The sequence below is a fragment of the Bidens hawaiensis genome, unplaced genomic scaffold (assembly GCF_021521415.1).
Source record: "Bidens hawaiensis isolate Kalapana, Puna unplaced genomic scaffold, B.hawaiensis_p1.1 tig00025558_1, whole genome shotgun sequence".
NCBI lineage: Eukaryota > Viridiplantae > Streptophyta > Magnoliopsida > Asterales > Asteraceae > Bidens > Bidens hawaiensis.
Genome location: NW_027494080.1, coordinates 103,014 through 108,602, shown reverse-complemented (window position 1 = coordinate 108,602; position 5,589 = coordinate 103,014). Strand labels below are relative to the sequence as shown.

The following is a 5,589-nucleotide window of genomic DNA, read 5'->3' as shown; positions in this document are numbered from 1 at the left end:
ATGATAAATTTGCATCGCGTAGTCGGGATATAGTTTACAAACTATAAACAGGTTATAAGGTGATGACAATTTTTTGTATATGAAGTCGGGATGAGCTCGGTACCATACCGGAATTGATCCCAAAATTCCCAAAAATTTGGTAGTGATACTGATTCTGATTATTTAAAAACTTTTTACCGGATGGGTAAACTCAAATGCTTGTAATGTTCTAAACTGTTTTGTATTAAAAAAATATATATTCAACTGACCCGTTAAAAAAGAGTTACTAGCTTATTGTATCTAATCATATGTAATATTTTACTTAGTAAGCATGAATCAGTCTGACCTGTTTGACATGTTGCTTAAACTGCTTGTATACGAATCAAATAATGATTTTGGTTATTCGGTTTGGTTGTCGTTTTATATAATTTGATTTATTTGGTTTAAAGTTTAAACATTTCTCTTTCTTGGATTTACATCCAATTTATTAAAGGCAGAGGGATGATGTATATATAGGAGCACTCTATTTATATGTATTAAATTCTGGTGATTAAATATGATATTAAATTTGAAGTGTTTGAAGTTTTGTAATTTTATGATTACAGGCTGAAAGAAGTGCATGTGTGCCTGTGATTCTTGATACATGAGGAATGGTGCATCGGTTCTTATTGAACTACCAAACAATGTTGATGTGTTCAATCTAAACGAAAATGAACTCACAAGTCTAACGGGGATGAGGTATGCAAATTTGTAAACATGACGCTTTATACTTGATTAAATATATATTTAATTTGTGTTTCGCGTTACATTATGTGTTTGTAGAGGGTGCAACAAATGCATTAAATCTTCCGCCATATTTCAAGATGCTGATATTATGCCGTCTTTTCTAGAGTTCTTGTTATGTCAGTCCTAGCTTAAACCAAAACGACCACAACAAATGTTTAAACAACACTCGGAGGCAGATTGAAGATTGGTGAGGTAAGTCACCAACTTGTTTGTTGTATTCATGTGGCTGTTTGTTTTTGTTTTAATCCACTGTAGTTGGCAATCTTACTAAAGTTTTAACTTATGGATGTGGCTTGTTTGTTTAAATGCTTCTATTTTAATAATTAGCGCAGCACAAAAAAATGACCATACTTAACTTTCAATTGCACTTTAGATGTACAAAAAATCTTGTATGGGCTTGGTAAACTGGTTTCTGACTCAGCCAACTTCACCAAAAAGTTTGGTTTAGGCTTAACCAGTTTGGACATTACTCAACTTGTAGGTTTGTATACCAGTGCGTAGTCGCATTTACTGAACTGGTTTTGAACCCGAGCCACTTTTGAAAAACATGAAAAAACAAAACGGTTTATTTGTTTCTTAATGGGTGTTAATCCAAATCGATTTGTGAAGTTCGATCATTATTTTTTGTAATCTGGTTTATAATCCGAACCGTTTTTACAAACCGGTTTTTGTAACCTGTCGACCAACCTGGTTCGCTTTTTAACTCGAACCGTTTTTGTTTTTTCAAATAAGCTGGTTTGTACATCTCTACATTGCACTACCTTTTACATAACTCATTTAGACAATTGAATCAACTTATTTTAGAGGTAATTAGTTAAAACACTATATATGAATTTACCATTTAGACAAATAAATTATTAAGAGTGTGGTATGCACACGTAATTTTTATTTTTTTTATCAAATCATTAAAAATGTGATCTTTATGTAAGTCGAAAAAGCAGTTTTTTGAGTGGCTTTGAATTTTAAATGCGTTGAATTGGTCAAACGGGCTAGAAACAGCCAAATGTATATTTTTAATGCATACAAGCTCCTAAATCGTCTTGTTTAGATGATTTAGATAGGGCTTGTAAAGGAACCGAACAAACACGAATGATGCATGTTCTTATTTGTTCGTTTAACTTTGACCGACGAACGATCGAACAAAAACAAGTAAATTACTAAGGTTTCTTTGTTCGTGTTCCAACAATTTAGGAGAGAAGAATAGTAATATGGCCAATAAGAATTTGCCACATTGCCACAAAATTGTTTTTTCTCATAACATATTTCGTTATCATTTTAAGTTCATGTCTCAAATAACTATTTATCACTAACTTAAAAAAATAATTCTAACACACAGTTATGTTTAAGTTGTTTCCTTAACGTTCCGATATAACTTCTATTAAAAACTGAGTTGTAACCAACAAGATTGATATCAACCGAACAACATAAGAATGAGTAACGACCAGCAGAATCAACCCATTCTAACCTGAAATAAAGGTCATTCAGAATTCTTTTTGACCGAACAGTTTTAAAAAGGTATTGGTTTGGTTCGGGTCAAAATGGACCATTTTAAAAAGATGTCGGTTTGGTTTGGGTCAACCCGGGTTGAACGGGAAGTCTGTCAAAACATAATCAAATCTTATGGTCCTATTTTATTGGACCAAATTTTAGTATAAACCACAATCTGGACCATAAAATGGTTGAGTCATATATATGCTGGAGGTGGCATTTTTAACATTTTGTTTATAAATGGGTTGAATTGAATGGCATTTTATTTTATTTCTTATTTAAATAAATAATGCACACATTTATAGTTTATCATGTCACTTTTTTTTCCTTGCAGTTTGGAATGTTGATTGAGTTCCTATTTGAAAAGTTCCCTGACGGGAAAGTTAATGATCAGGATATTGGAGATCTTGAGGTAGCATAGTTTACTTGAAAGTACACCACTTTGAAATTTCAATTTTTATTGTTTTTATGTGATGACTTCTTACATTGCTAAAATCTTGTTTCATGTTCACTTTAAATTGATATTTACATAACATGTACTATAAACATTTTGATAGGTGTTCTACAAGGCCTCAAAACAACGCTTTGACAGTGATCCTGATTTTAAAGAGAGAGCCCAACAGGCGGTAGTCAGTCTCCAGGTGAATTAACCAACCTTGTGGTGCACAACCATAATAAATATTCAATAATAAGTCAGTGTATAAATGGTATCTTCTTTCTTATATGTAATTTCATGAACTTTGAAATAGGGTGGGGAGGAGAAGTACAGGAAGGCTTGGGCACAAATCTGAATGAGATGGTTTAAGTACTTCAGTTATCTTTTAATTTAATTAGGCAAGGCTGCTGAGTGGACTCCTGAGGAGCTTGAGCAAACTGCTGAGGCAGTTGGATATGGTGCTGTTAAGTAAGATTTTCATGCTTTATCATAAATAATTAGAGTTATTGTTAATAAAATGATATAGATGGTTTTAGTCATTTGAAATACTTTGGTTGGACTTTTGACCTGCTTGAATTAGTTAACCCATTTGACCTTTTGTCTGACTAATTATATTCTTAACAGATATGCAGACCTGAAAAATAACAGATTGACCAATTACACGTTCAATTTTGATCAGATGCTTAACGATAAAGTATGTCTCATGATCTTTCCTCATTTCATTTTTTTTAAAATCATCCACTTGTGATACAATATCATCATATATTTAACCTAAAGAACCTATATACCTTCTTCAAATCTATGCGCACCATTCTTGTTTCTGAGCTGCTCATATTCTTTGATAAATAGGGAAATACTGCCGTATATCTGCTGTATGCACATGCTCGAATATGCTCAATTATAAGAAAATCGGGTAAAGACATCGAGGAATTGAAAAGGGTAAGAATTAGGACTGTTCAAAGGGTAAGACCCGACGCTTTTATCTAATACCCTACTCGGACCCTTTACCCTTTTAGGAAGAAATGTGGACCCGATACCCTACCCTCTAAACAGTAAAAGGGTCGGGTATAAATAAGGGTTTCAAGGGTCCAACCCTTTACCCTTTAAGGCAGTATAATAAAATATCATTTTCTGCATTTACTAGTTGCATATCTCATATATGACTTTAATATATGAATCCTAGAACAATTATACCATTTAATAGCACGGTAAAGTCTAACTTCGAAAGTTTATTCATCGTTTAAACTGAGGAAAATAATATTCACATTAACAAATTACATGTAGAGAACAACTCAATGATTTTCATACACATGTTTCCAATCAGTGTTATTTTTATTTTTCTTAGTAATTGGGAAATTTCTGACGAATCATATATGAAATACAAACATCTCCTAAATTTCATATTAATCACGAATATGATGTATATATATCTAGAAACTAGTAAACGGGTCAAGGGTTTGAAAAAGGGTCGGACCCTTAAAACCCTTTTACCCTTTAAGGTGAAATTTAAATACCCTTTACCCGACCCATATTATAGATTCGGGTCTAGTTAAGAGTTTTATGAGTCGGGTAAACGGGTTTTAAGGGTCCGACCCTTATCTTGCTCACCCCTAGTAAGAATCCCATTTTTATAGTTTTCTGATTTATATTTTTAGCTTTGGGTTCTTGAATTGTATATTAAATTTACGACTGAAATTATTTGCTTGTGACAGGCGGCACAAATAAAGTTGGAGAAAGATGAAGAACGCAAGCTGGGATTACATTTGCTCCAGCTTCCCAAGGTAAATACAATTTTGCAAAGAAAAAACTGTTGTTGAAAGCATCTTTTTTCTTTGGGCGGGTTGGGTAACGGGTTAAAATGGTGAACAATTTATGAACGGTCAAGCATACTATTTTGTTTTTCAGGTTGTTGAAGAGGCTTGCACAAATCTGTTACCAAATGTCCTATGTGAATACCTCTATGATTTATCTGAGAAGTTCACAAGCTTCTACTCCTAGTGCCAGGTAAATATAAGTTATTTCATAAAATGTTTTGACTTATCAACAGTCAACTTTGGTTTTCGTTGACGTTTACAACATCGAGCAGGTTGTTGGGTCTGCCGAGGAGACGAGCAGATTATTGTTGTGTGAGGCAACTGCAGTGGTGATGAAAAAATGCTTTCATCTTTTGGGGATCACTCCTGTCTACAAAATCTGTTATAAAATGTAGGTATATATGTTATAGATCTTGTGCTTTAATGTTTTATATTTCTGAATATATTTTGAATACATTTTGAGTTCATTATTATTTGAGTTTAAAAGGTAAGACATGGTCTTCTTTATCCAACCTATCCTTTACAATATACTAACTTGTTTGTTTTTTGATTAAATAAATTAGAAACTATTATGGATGAAACAAAGAACTTAGAAGAAATGTTAGGTATCATATTAACATCTATGCTATATATAACATTGTTAATTTTGGTAAAAAACATGTATGAGAGACTGAATATTTTTTTTTTCTAGTGCCCAAACCTGTTACGGCAGATGTGGTGGTTAAGGATGAGAAGATTGTAGAAACTCATAATCAAGTCACTGGAGCAGTCAAACAACAAGACCTTGGTACCGATTTGGATGAAGAATGGTGGTCAAAATACGCAGATGAGGTTATTGAGATGTGTAAGGTATATGAGTAAAAGTTATCTCATCAAGTGGTTAGCACATGGATGATTATTTTTAAATGGTTATGTATAAGACTTATGTTTTCTTATTCCTGTGTTGGTTTATTAAAACTGAAATGCTATTTATGACTTATATTGTCTTATTTATATTTATGACTTTTCTTTACTTAATTGTGTTATGTAATGCTTATGGCATAGATAGACCATGTCAATGTGACGAATACGAAAACTAACAAAACT

General features: G+C 32.7%; 1 pseudogene across 1 annotated transcript; it reads left to right on the top strand.

Moving 5' to 3' along the window:
• Positions 1-622: 622 nt before the first annotated feature.
• On the top strand, positions 623-5,364 carry LOC143571738 (arginine--tRNA ligase, chloroplastic/mitochondrial-like; annotated as a pseudogene). Its single transcript, XR_013142148.1, has 13 exons — positions 623-717; positions 802-881; positions 1,139-1,242; positions 2,588-2,665; positions 2,811-2,894; positions 3,003-3,041; positions 3,084-3,157; positions 3,314-3,383; positions 3,539-3,628; positions 4,402-4,470; positions 4,595-4,693; positions 4,776-4,884; positions 5,195-5,364. The product of XR_013142148.1 is annotated as an arginine--tRNA ligase, chloroplastic/mitochondrial-like (transcript).
• The last annotated feature ends 225 nt before the right edge of the window (positions 5,365-5,589 follow it).